Genomic DNA, 13,165 nt, shown 5'->3' with positions numbered 1-13,165 from the left:
CTGCATTGCTTTTTGTATTCTACTTGTTCTTGACCCTGTCAAAACAAGCACAGAAATTATATGGTACATAAAATACTAAAGATGTGAAACAGTTGGTTAGCAAATACACTGATCTACTCTTGAATAGTAGTGTAGCACTAAAAATATTTTAGAGCATAGACTATGACTTTCTTATGTATTTTCCAAGGAACAAGTTTACCACTGTTTTTCATTCCATTCACACTTTTCCCTATCACAAAAACAGCCTAAATGCAATACAGTTGATATTGGCTAAAATTTTACAGAGCATTTTTTCATAAATAAAATGACAAAATACAAAAGTCCTTCTACTGGTATTAAAAAGGAAAATAAATTGAACTGAGAAAAATTATACTTTCTAGAAAAAATTAATAAGAATAGAATCTAATAATGAATAAGTGAATATGATTTAAATAAATATTATATGAAATTGACACAAAATAAACACTCCATTTATTTGAAAATATTAAGCTAATAAATTAGCTCTCATAACAATTCTGTATTAAATTTTGGACACTTGAGGATTTTTTTTCTTTCTTAAAGTACTACTAGAGAAATTATAATATTTGCCTCATAGCTTTCATTTTTACGTACAATTTTTCATTTACTTATTATGAATTTGTAACCAATTTATCACTTATTTTATATTATTATTATTATTATTATTATTATTCATTTGTAACAAAATCTGTTATGAGACAGATTTTTCTCATCACAATTATGTTAGCATTTAAATTGCCCAAGAAATCTATGGTTCACTGTACATATTAGCGTGGCTTCAAAGTTTTAATAGAACAAATGTTCATTTGTATTATTGCAAGCTGGGATACCTAACCCTTAAATATATGAACCTGCATCCACCTCAGGCATCTGTTCTGTCTTTCTCAAACTCCCCAATTTGCCAAGCTTGAAAACTGGGAATTTGAATTCACTCTTGGTCTTTCCCTTCAGGACCCAAAGCAATTAGGGTCTTTCCTGCCAGCACATCATTAAAATAGTTGTTGAAAAGGTCAATAGCAATCTTCACATTGCTAGACTCAATATCCAATTCCCATCATTCATCTCACTTGACCTGCTAACATTTGGCAAAGAATCTTTTTCAAACTCTTCACTTGTCTTTTATACCCTCTCACTTTCTTTTGCTGGTTCCTTAGTTCTTCAAATTGTAAATGTTGAAAGATCCAACAACTCAATCATTTTATCAGTTTTCTTCACAGGTACAGTCATCCCACAGGTGGTTTCATTTGCTGACAACTGTTAATATCAACTGTGCCCTAATGACTCATAAGTAATTATATCTGGCTTGATTTCACCTCTGCACTCTATACTTTTATGACCACCTTCACCAATTTGACATATTTGCTGAGATCTATGATAAATATCTCAAATTGTATACAAAAAATCAAACTCCTAATTTCCCACAAACCCCTCATTTCTCCTACTCATCTGAATCTGTTTCCTAGGACTGCCATAAGAAATCACCATGAACTTGATGGCTGAAAACAAGAGAAATTTGTTCTTTCACAGTTCTGGAGAAAGAAGTTTGAATCCTAGGTGTTGGCAAGGTTGTTTTCTTTTTAGAAGCTCTAAGGGTTAATCTGTTCCATGCATTTCTCCTAACTTTGGTTGGTTGCCAGCAATCTTTGATATCCCTTGGCTTGTGGACACACCACTCCAATCTCTGCCTCCATCTACATTCCCTGCATCTCTTTGTGTCTCAGTACTTTATCTCTTTAAGGACACTGTCATTAAGTTCAGGGCTCATCTAATTCAGTGTTAACTCATTTCAATATTTATCTGAAGAATCTGCAAAGGTCCTGTTTCCAGATAAGGTCACATCTTGAGATTCCAGGTAGACATGTATTTGGAGGGAGGATTATTCAAACTACTCTACCCTCCTTTACCCATTTATTAAATTATAATTTTATTCTTTGGGTGCAAAGGACAAAATCCTCACAGTGATCATTCACTCTTCTTGTTCTCTGATAAACACATTTGATCCCTCAGACCACTTAGGATTTTTACCTTCAAATTACCTCCAGATTCTAACCATTGTTTACCATTGCCACCCCTTCACTGTGGCCCCGACCACCATCATTTCAAACCGGAACCATTGCAACAGCCTACTAACGGAACTCCTTGTCCACCTTGCCCCGTACTCTGTGGTGAACACACGCGGAGGAAGGCTAATGCCTTAAAAATGGCTGATAGGACATTTCTTCTCTTTCCTTCTCCACTTTAATGCAGGGGCAGTGATTTCCACACGATTCCTTGAACACAGAAAGCGTTCTTCTATCTCGGGTATTTTGTACTTACTGCTTCAGTGTTTGGAAATTTCCTCCATATGTTCTACATTGCTCACTTTTCCACTTTTTTCATGTTTTGTTCAAATAGCAACTTTTCAAATAGATTATCTCTGACCACCTTAAGCAAATATAATCTTACATATTTATTTGTTTAGACATTTATGGTCTTTCTTTTTTTTAAAGACTTTATTTATTATTATTATTTTTATTTTTATTTGAGAGAGAGTCAAAGTGAGAGAAATTACAGAGGTAGAGGGAGAAACAGAGTTGCTGCTGAGCAGAGAGCCTGATCAGGGCCTCAATCCCAGGACCCTGGGATCATTACCTGACCCGAAGATCACTCTTAACTGACTGAGCCACCCCGATGCCCCCATGGTCTTTCTTACCTAGTAAAATGTGGGAAACTTGGGGTTATGTACTTTATTTTATTCCTAGATCTATAACTATTACATGGCTGGTACTCAAATCATATTTGTTGGGCTAATAAATGAATGGATAAGTCCATCTCAAGTTTTTTCTTTACAATACACAATCAAACTCCACTTGCAAATCACTTAGGTCTGTCAGAAATCCAACAGGATTCTTGCTGGAAGCAGCTTCTATGCCATGCTCACAACTCAAATAGTGAATAAAATCCTGAAATAAGCATTGGCTTAGAAATAGTCCTAGTGTTGATGAAAAGGGGTAATTTTCAACTAGTGCAATAAGATAACACATTTTTCAGAGACTGTAAAAAATGAATTGCTTTTTATTAATTTAAAATAGATGTTTAGTATTTTCTTTATGTTTAAATATCACTTTGTCATTGCAATGCACAACTTAAAATCTTTAATATATATTTTATTGCTTGTCTAATCTATAACATTTTAATAAAATTCAATGAATGATATGACTGCAATAAGTAGAAAAATAGTTAAGTTCCATTTACAGAGCAAAAGCCAAGGTGTTTGACGTGATGTCAAAGGCTGTTTAAATATATAATTCATCCCATCTGTTCTTTCCCCCACATAGCCAGCTGTAGAGGTTTAAAAGTGAAAAAAAGAAAATGCTTGGCAATTCCTAGCTCTGTTTTGATTAGCATAACTTCTGCTTTCTTGTCAGGAAATTCCTCCCTGTACATTAAAATATCCTGGAAGTTGCCATTTACTTTTATTCTCTTATGATGTTTTATGATTAAGAAATTTAAAAAATATATAAGCAAGGTGCCATGTTTTATCTAAGCAGCATGTTCTATGAAATGTCCAATGGTGCATGTTGCCGCAGTTTATTAGATGGCAGAATACCTTAAATATAAAGATGTCATTCATCCCAAATTTCAAGCTGTGTTGAAGTTAAATTCCAAGGGAGAACAGATACAGGAGATTTGTGCCAGAACATTTCCCAATAGCAATATCAAAGAGAAATGAAGAATAATTTTCCTAATTGGAAATATGTGGGGAATATAAGGGCGGGATTTAATTAATAGATTTGGAGTAACGCCAGAACTGCAGGGTTAATACCTCTGCTCTTTCAAAGAGTGCCATGGGACCTTGAATGCCTGTGAGTGGTCAACAGGACTGGCAAGTTTTACTCTGAATTAATCCTAATGTAGCTTTAAGAATTTCTTTGGAAAAAGTGTTTTACAGAAACAGTTTCATGTTTAATTCCTCTTCTTCTTCTTTAAAAGATATACTTTGCACAATATGGTAATTTTGAGAAACTTACTATCTTAAGATGAATCTTTGGTGGCCAATAAGATTATTTCAAAAATTGTTAACTTACTACCAACATTCACAAAGCTCAGGGAGTAAAATTCATTACTTAATATGTTTAAAAATAAGTCTCTTCATTTGTTTTAATACTTCTAATTTTTAATACAGCTATCATTGAGCATAGTTATCTATCAGTCCCCTGCCATACATAGTAATAGAACTCATTAATATTTAAAATGATGCTTTTAAAGTAATACAGACACATATAAGAATTATAAAAATAGGTGGCTTGCTATCTCATGAAATGTGGCCCATCTTTTTTCTGGAAGAAAAGATGCTGGGTTACAGAAATTTGATGATCATTTAATGGTTACTGTGGCAAATTCTTACCTCAAATAATTGATCATTATCAGTGGCAAAATCTGGTTTCAGATGTAATTTTTTATAAACAGATAATCTTAAAGACACAAGGGATAGAAATGAAAGAAAGAAATAAAGAAAAAGAAAAGAGAGTGCTTAAGTTTTATAATTAAACGATAAATGAACTATTATAGTTTATATTTGAAAATATCCTAGACTTCCTTTTGCATGGATTAGAATCATTTGACAATCCATTTAATATTGATGATTTATTTACCAATGCTTTGAATGTAAGGATAGCATTGACTTGTGTGTTAGTCTGCTCAGGCTGCCATAAAATAATATCACAAGCTGGGTAACTTAAGTGAAAGAAATTTATTTTCTCATAGCTCTGGACTTTAGAAGACCAAAGTCAAGATGTCAGCACGTTTGTTTTCTGGTGAGATCTCTTCCTGGATTGTACACCATTGTATTCTCTATACATCATCAAATGTTTCTTCTTTTCATGTGTGGTGAGAGAGAGAAAATAAAGAAAAGAGAGAGAGAGAGGGAGAGAGGGCTCTGGTATCTCTTCCTCTTCTTGTAAGGACAAGAGCCCCATGGGATTAGGTCCCCATCCTTATTATCTCATTTAAGCTTAATTATCTTTCTAAAGGCTCTGTCTCCAAAATACAGATCACATTGGAGGTTAGGACTTCAACATATGGATTTAGGGAGGATACAGTTCAGTCACTAATGACCTACATTAGCATATTTTATATCTATCTCTATTGCTTTTCTTATGCAATTAAAAATATGGATACAGTTGGACATTATTATTGTGAAAAAATCTAATGTATTTGGGGAAAATATCTAAAATACTTTTATAAAATAATCTTCAGGAGTACCTGGCTGGTTTTTAGTCAGTAGAGCATGCAAACTTTGATCTTGGGGTTATAAATTTGAACCCCATGTTGGGTATAGAGATTACTTAAAAATAAAACTTTAAAAAAAGAGTCTTCAGAATGAGTAATGCTATTTGCTTACTGTTGCATACACTATCTTTATCTCTTTTGCATATTGTATTAATGTTTTTGCGCACACACACACCTTTTCATATATAACATACAACTTCCCCAAAATATTTCAGATACTTTTGGTTAGATCAAAATTGAATGATATATAATGAATTAAGATGTGGCATGAATATATCATAAATAGGCTTCTATTTTATTATATCAATTCATGTTTTTCCTATTCATATTTTCCATTTCATTTCTCATACTGCCCCACTTTCATATCTTAATTTCCCTATAGTCCTATCAATACAGCAATTAAACCATAATGCGTATTTAAATGCTTAGTGTCAGATCAAAACTCCAGAATTATACCTTGTCACCATATCTGACTATTGAAATGTACATTTTTGTTGTTGCTGTTGCTCCTGCATGTGCTGGCTTAACTGCTATTGTGAATACAGTAAATAATACTCCCTGGCATTCTAACAGAAGAGATTATTGAAAATTGTTCTCTTGGATAAAAAATTGTGAAGTCTGTAGAAAGGAGAGAATTAGTCTGGGGACTATTCTACAGCTGGTGATTGTACACACAAACAAGAGGAAAATTTTTCAATTTTACTTTGAAGAAAGATAGTTTTTTTTATATTAGCCTAATTCACAGTTATTGATCTAGACAAATAGATATATTATATCATTATACGTAATTAGAATATAGCTCATTTGGCCCCATTTTTTTTTCTACCATGAACATTCTTACTTCTACTTACAGAACAATCAGTATATGCTCTTGGTTTAAAATAAGAGAGTTAAGCACTAATTGATTATAAATGTACCAGTAAGGATAGTCACAGGAAGATAATGGGAAAAAAAAATCAGCAAATAAATTTGTTGAGCAAATTCCAGCAAATGGAGAGCCTATTGTCTGAAAAAAAAAAAAAAAAACTGCTTTGATCATGGTTTATTTCAGTATCATTTCAATGCAAGAAGAGTTTTTAACCTCTTTCCAAAATTCAATATGAATGATTATTAGTCCTTCATTTTGTATTTTTATAATCGCCACACTTTTTCAAAATATATTCATTGTCATCATCATGGTGTTAAACTTTTTTTTTGTAGGCAATAATTGGTGAAAATAAGAAAACACCAAATTCTCCTTCCATTGCAACATATATATATCTATCTCCACACTTTCTCTGTCTTTATCGACCTATAGATACATAGCACGGTCAACCAAATATTTTAAAATTTAGAAACATATTCAGTTAAAGTGATGTTTTTCTGATATTGAAATATTAATTTGTATTTATTAGTTTGATGTAATTCAATTAAATTAGACAACTTGCACATATATATTTTATATATATATATTATATATATATATATATATATATATATATATATATATATTTTTTTTTTTTTTTTACTATGAACTACATTTGGGAACTTGACTTCCTGGCCATGCTGCCATGCTGGAATAGAATGTTTACAACTTGAACTCTCACCATACACAATTAGAAAGCCATAGGAAACAACTGTTAGCAGACTTTGGATAGAGAAAGCACCAGATTGTGATTCCTAAGAGATGGAAACAAAGGAAGTACGCTCTCCAATAGCTTTGGCTTTATGCCTGAAGGCAGTTTCAGAAATTCAAGGACAAGGAGCAAGTACTCAAAAAGAGCCTGGCGTTCTCACTAAGTTAAGAGATAACTGGCATTTGGGGAGGCTGAGGCAGCTGGAATTATAGAGCAGAGTTCTAGAAAGAAGATACGCAGAAAAAGAGCCCCAGAGATATGCGGATAATTTTTGCTATATATTGTACTGCATGTACATTAAGTGCAATTCCCCCTTTCACCCCACAACATGGACACACACAAAAAATAGGAGGCTTTCAGCTGAGTCATTCCCAGAGCTCACATAGGTTTGAGAGAATTTCAAGCTCCGACTGGCCAGTTTGGATTGTCTTGACATAAGCTGGGATATTCAGTAATGGCTTCAAGGAGGCACACTTTAGTTTAAGGGCTAAGATATCTCTCCCTGGAGTAACATCTATTTTAGTCATGTGTTAGCAACATTTTATTTTTTTTTTAAAGATTTTATTTATTTATTTGACAGAGATCACAAGTAGGCAGAGAGGCAGGCAGAAAGAGAGGGGGAAGCAGGCTCCCCACTGAGCAGAAAGCCCAATGTGGGGCTTGATCCCAGGACCCTGAGATCATGACCTGAGTTGAAGGCCAAGGCTTTAACCCACTGAGCCACCCAGGTGCCCTGTGTTAGCAACATTTTACAAAGGATCCCAAAGGAATCAAAATGATTTGCAAATAATTTAATTGCCTTAAAAGCCCCAAATTTCCTTTTATAGTGGAAAACATAGCAAAATGTTTTAAACATTTAAAAACATAATAGTTACCGTTTTGAGTATAAAAAGTTTCCAAACATGCCAAGGGACAGAAATGGGTATGAAGAAACTCCTAAAAACCGATAACATCAACAACAAAAACTGCCAGACTTAATCATAGAGTTTTAGAAATGAGTTAATGAATGAGAAAACCACAGGACACAAGTCAAATATAAAATATCAATTATATTTCTATATATTAGCAACTATCAGAAAAAGATGTATAAAGGTTTCAGTTATAATACTATCAAAAATCAAATACAGAAAATTTTAACAAAATACATGCAAGATCCAAACTTGAAAACTACTAAACATCATTGAGAGAAATTAATGAAGACATAAATAAATATAACAAAAAAAATTATATTGTTAAGATAACAACAAGTTGAAGTATAGATTTAATGCTATCTTGGCCAAAGTCTCACCAGGTTTAATGTAGAAAATAAATCCATAGCAAAATTGATATAGGAATGCAAAGGGCATTAAATAGTGAAAATCTTTCTGAATGTTTTATTATCAACCTATAATAATCAATACAGTTTGGTTGTATTAAGGATGTAAACATAGATTGATCGAGCAGAATAGAATCTGATATAGACCCATAATGTGAATTGATATTTTAGAAAGGGGTTAGGCAATTGAAAAGTTAGTGTTTTTAATAAGTAGTAATAAAAATCTGATATTCTAACAAAAACTCAAAATAAAACAAAATGAAGGGTTAGAAACTGAAACTATTAACTTTCTAGAGGAAAACATAGGAACATTTCTTCATAACTGTGGTATGAGCAAAATAATAAAACAATACAAAACAAAGCAAAGCAAACCATAAAAGAAGCAAAACATAAAAAGAAAAACATAAAAGAAAAAAAAATTGGAGTTCACTGGTACTAAACCATTCTGCTCTGAAACGTGCAAATATTTTTTGCACCTTTCAGAGCAGATATTTGCACCTTCAGAGCAGAATGAAAGGGTGAAAATATTCATAATACATGTATCTGAAAAACTACATCTAAAAATACCTAAAACTCTAAGACTTCAATAATAAAAAGATAACCAACCCAATAAAAAGGTGCAAAATATTTGAAGAAATACTTCATGAAATAAGATGTCCAAATAGCCAACAAAGACATGAACTCTGCTGAACATTCATAATCAGGCAAATGTTAACTAAAACCACAAAGACATACCACCCTACACTTACTATAATGGCTGATATTAAAAGGATTGACAGTACCAAGTGGTGACAAAGAAGTAGAGCAAGAGTAATGTTTCCGGTAGGGATGCTAAGATTAAAACCACGTTGGAAAACCAGTATGGCAGTTTCTTGCAAATACAAAAAGTATTTGACTAAGCCAATTGCTAGTTTTCATACATGAATACTTAGTATAATCATTGTCTTATTTTAAAACATTAAAAAATATAAAATATATAAATGTTCACTCTGTTTCTTTATGCTGTAAGTAAAAAGTTCAAATTATATAGTCCCCTTCAATCTGTTGGTAAAAATTATGATTGATAAAGGTACTCTACTTTGAGAAATTAATTGTTTGACATCAAATGCTATATCAGGATAAAGCTTAAAATTTATTTATATATATATATATATATATATATATACACACACACACATATGAATATGTCATAGTTACATAATTACCAAATATATGACTATCTAGACATGCCCCAGATGATAAAAATATCATATCTTTCAATATCATCATATAATTATCTTCATATCATCTAAGAGATTCTCCCTTTCCAAAGATCAATTATTGCATAAAAAATCCTTCTAAAACCTAGTGGATCAAACCAATGGCAACATATATTTTTGCTTGCTAATCTAAAATTTGAGCGTGTTCAGTGGGGATCATTCTTCTCTTTTCCACCTGACATGAGTTGGGCTAGCATGAAGGTTGGGAGTTGGAGTCATCTGAGGGTTTTCTCACTCATCTTAATAGACGCATGCCGCCAGGTGAGACCTCAGCTAAACTTGTAGCTTCTTAACTACCTCAAAGTATGGTGGCTGGGATTCAAGGGTGACTATCTCAAAAGAGAGAGAAACAAATGGAAATTGCATTGTCATATTTTGGAAATGATTGTCAGACTTTACAACAATGAATATATGTAAATTTTATAACCTGGAAATTCTACTAATAAGTGTAAGTTTAACATAGATATATATTTATGCCAAACAAATATGTAAGAATTATAACAGAAGCACTTGTGTCCAGTAAGGAAAAATAAAAAATGGAAACAACACAAATATTCATCAAAAATAAGATAGACGGGGGGGTGGGGGGGGGTGCCTGGGTGGCTCGGTGAGTTAAGCCTCTGCCTTCGGCTCAGGTCATGATCTCAAGGTCCTGGGATCGAGCCTCACATCGGGCTCTCTGTTGAGTGAGGAGTCTTCTTTTTTCCCTCTATCTGCCTGCCTCTCTGCCTACTTGTGATCTCTCTCTGTCAAATAAATAAAATCTTAAAAAAAAACTAAGATAGATGAACTAAAATATATTTTCCCAGTTGCCCTCACTTGGGCTTGATTAAAACTCTCTTCCTTCCTTCCTTTATTTATTTATTTATTTGCTAAATAAATAAAATATGTTTTGTGAACAGAATGCTGTAGAAGCTATTTCTATGAGCAATAATATGGGTTCATTCATAAGCATATTCCCAAGTGAAAGTTTGCATGAAACTGGACCTAAAAGAGTACATAATGTTTAATTTAATTTGTATTAAATTTGAAAGCTCTAAAGAAAACCCTATGGAGGAGTGTCTGCATGGCTCAGTCCTTAATGGTCTGCCTTCTGATCAGGTGGTCCTGGAATAGAGAGCCCTGCTCTGGGCTCCCTGCTTGGCGGGAACCCTGCTTGCCCTTCTCCCACTCCCCCTGCTTATATTCTCTCTCTCACTGTCTCTCTCTCTTTGTGTCAAAAAGAAACAAAACAAAAACAAAACCACTATGGATACAGAAGTTATGATAGGTGTTACCGTGAGGTTATCAACTTGAGGAAGACATTAGAAAGAGCTGGTTCTATTTTTTATTTGGGTGCCAGTTACATTGGTGATTTACTTAATTAAAATGCATTGAGCTGTGCGCTTAACACTTGAACGCTTTTCTTTATCAATGTTATACTTTAACAAAACGTTTACCAAAAATACATTTACAGATGAACATTTCATGTAATTTATATATTACTTAACTGGGGCTTTTTGATTTTTTTAAAGCATGACTATATGCTATTAAAATATAATTCCTTTTCTGTATCTTAAAATAAGACACAAATATAAAAACCTTTGAAGAGCCAATTTTTACATGAGAGCTTTTGTGAAAATTTCAATCAGGAAGATGATTGCCTGTTAACAGAGACAGCTCAAGAAGAGCATAAACTGAAATCTCTTAAGAAGCCAACTTCAGAAACCTAGTTCAAAAACATATGGGTTGGCATAATATAATAACATTGAATTTTTCTATTTGATAACATTCCTTTTTAAAATCTCTAAGTAGAGAAAATTGGAAATGACAGAGAAAATGGTCACCTTAGTGACGTTAATATTATAGTTATCTTCAAAATAACTATCATTGTCTTAGATTGTAAATATATTTCTACCTGATTAAACTGTTCAATTGCTTATAGATTGAGGCAGTCAGCTTGATTTAGACTATATTGTAAGTAAAAGTAAAGTCATAACTTACTACCACCTATCCGGCAATGGTCATGTGTACATTTTCCATTCATTCATTCATTCATTCATTCATTCACTCAAAAACTACCTAAAGACATGGACAAGACAGACATGTACCACATCTCATAAAGCCCAATAAAACAGGGAATGTTATGAGCTGAATTATATCCCTCCAAAATTTATATGTTGTAATTTCAGCCTTCAGTATTCCAGAATATTACCATATTGGGAGGTAAAATATTTATAAGAAGTGATTAATTTAAAACAAGTCTATTAAGGTGAGCCTTAATCAAATATAAGAAGAAGAGAAAGAAATACCAGGGATGTGTGCACTGGAAAGAAAATGTAAGCACATAGCAAGAAGGCAGCCGCCCAAAAAGCCACAGAGAGATCAAACATGACAGCACCTTGATCTTGGACTTCTAGCCTCCAGTACTATGAGAAAATGAACTTCCATTTAAGTCATCCAGTCTGTGGTATTTTATTGTGGCAGTCCTCACAAAGTAACTTGGGAAGTTGTATCATTAGGAGATACTTATATGGAGAAGGACAAAATTACAGTTTTTTGCAAGTGTTACAAAAGAAAAGTATTAGGTTTGCAAAATATAAGTTCTTATCCAGCCAGATATTAGAAAAAGACCACCAAAATTGGTATTTTCTTTAAGCCAGAAGAGTGAGTTGAATTTAACAAGGTGAAGTAGAAATTATTTCAGGAATAAGAAACAGGGTTGATGAGGAAGACATTGACCAGTTCTAAGCTCAATGGGTCAGGAGAGTAGTAAATCAAGAGGACAGTGGCACAAGCTGAAGTTGTATTAGTCAGCAGGGATCAAATCCATACAATAAATCCTTCCTGTAACTAGGCTTTACTGTCTTAATTATTGTATGAATTATTATATATATGTGTAATTATATATGATTATTAAATGTATAATTAAGAATTATATATATTATTATAAAAGATATATTATATATGAGTAGATTAAGATATGCTTATAAATTTATATTTATCCTTTTTTCAACAAAGTCTTAGAATTTATTATTCCATAAAATTTTTATGACTAACTTTCCAAATTCTACCACAAATCCTGTTATATGTATATTTTAAATTCAACTTTTTTACATTCCTACTTAGTAAAAAATTAATTCTCTATAATTCTGAGACTATCCAATTGTAGCTATGGTATTATTCACTTTAAAATATATATATATACACACTTAAATCATTTAGGCTTAATGAAATGTTACGGAGTGTAGAATGATCCCTTCCGGCTTTCGCCAAGCTTTCTCTAATGTTCATATCAATAGAAGCATGTTATATTTATCAAAACTAAGTAATGAACATTGTTATGTTACACTAATTACAGACTTTTTGATATTTCAGGACTTTTCCAATAATATATTTTTTTCTGTTTCCGGATTCAAGTCAAGATAACACACTGTAGTTAGTAGCTTTCTTTCCTTAGTCTTTCCCAATCTGACAGTTTCTCAGTCTTTCATTTCTTTTTATACCTCGATACTTTGGAAGGTCAAGTATTTTGGACAAGTATTTCGTTGAGTGTCCTTCAATTTTTGGTTTGTTTGATATTTTTAAATGCATATATTGAAGTTACAGTTGGGCAAAAATTTCTGCAGAAGCAATGTGCATACGAAATCGACATGACACTACTACTAATGTTAACCTGATCATTTGATTCAGTGTCTGCTAGGTTT

Source organism: Mustela erminea, chromosome 8 (assembly GCF_009829155.1).
Source record: "Mustela erminea isolate mMusErm1 chromosome 8, mMusErm1.Pri, whole genome shotgun sequence".
Taxonomy (NCBI): domain Eukaryota; kingdom Metazoa; phylum Chordata; class Mammalia; order Carnivora; family Mustelidae; genus Mustela; species Mustela erminea.
The sequence above is the reverse complement of the archived record's forward strand: the minus strand, read 5'-3'. Positions refer to the sequence as shown.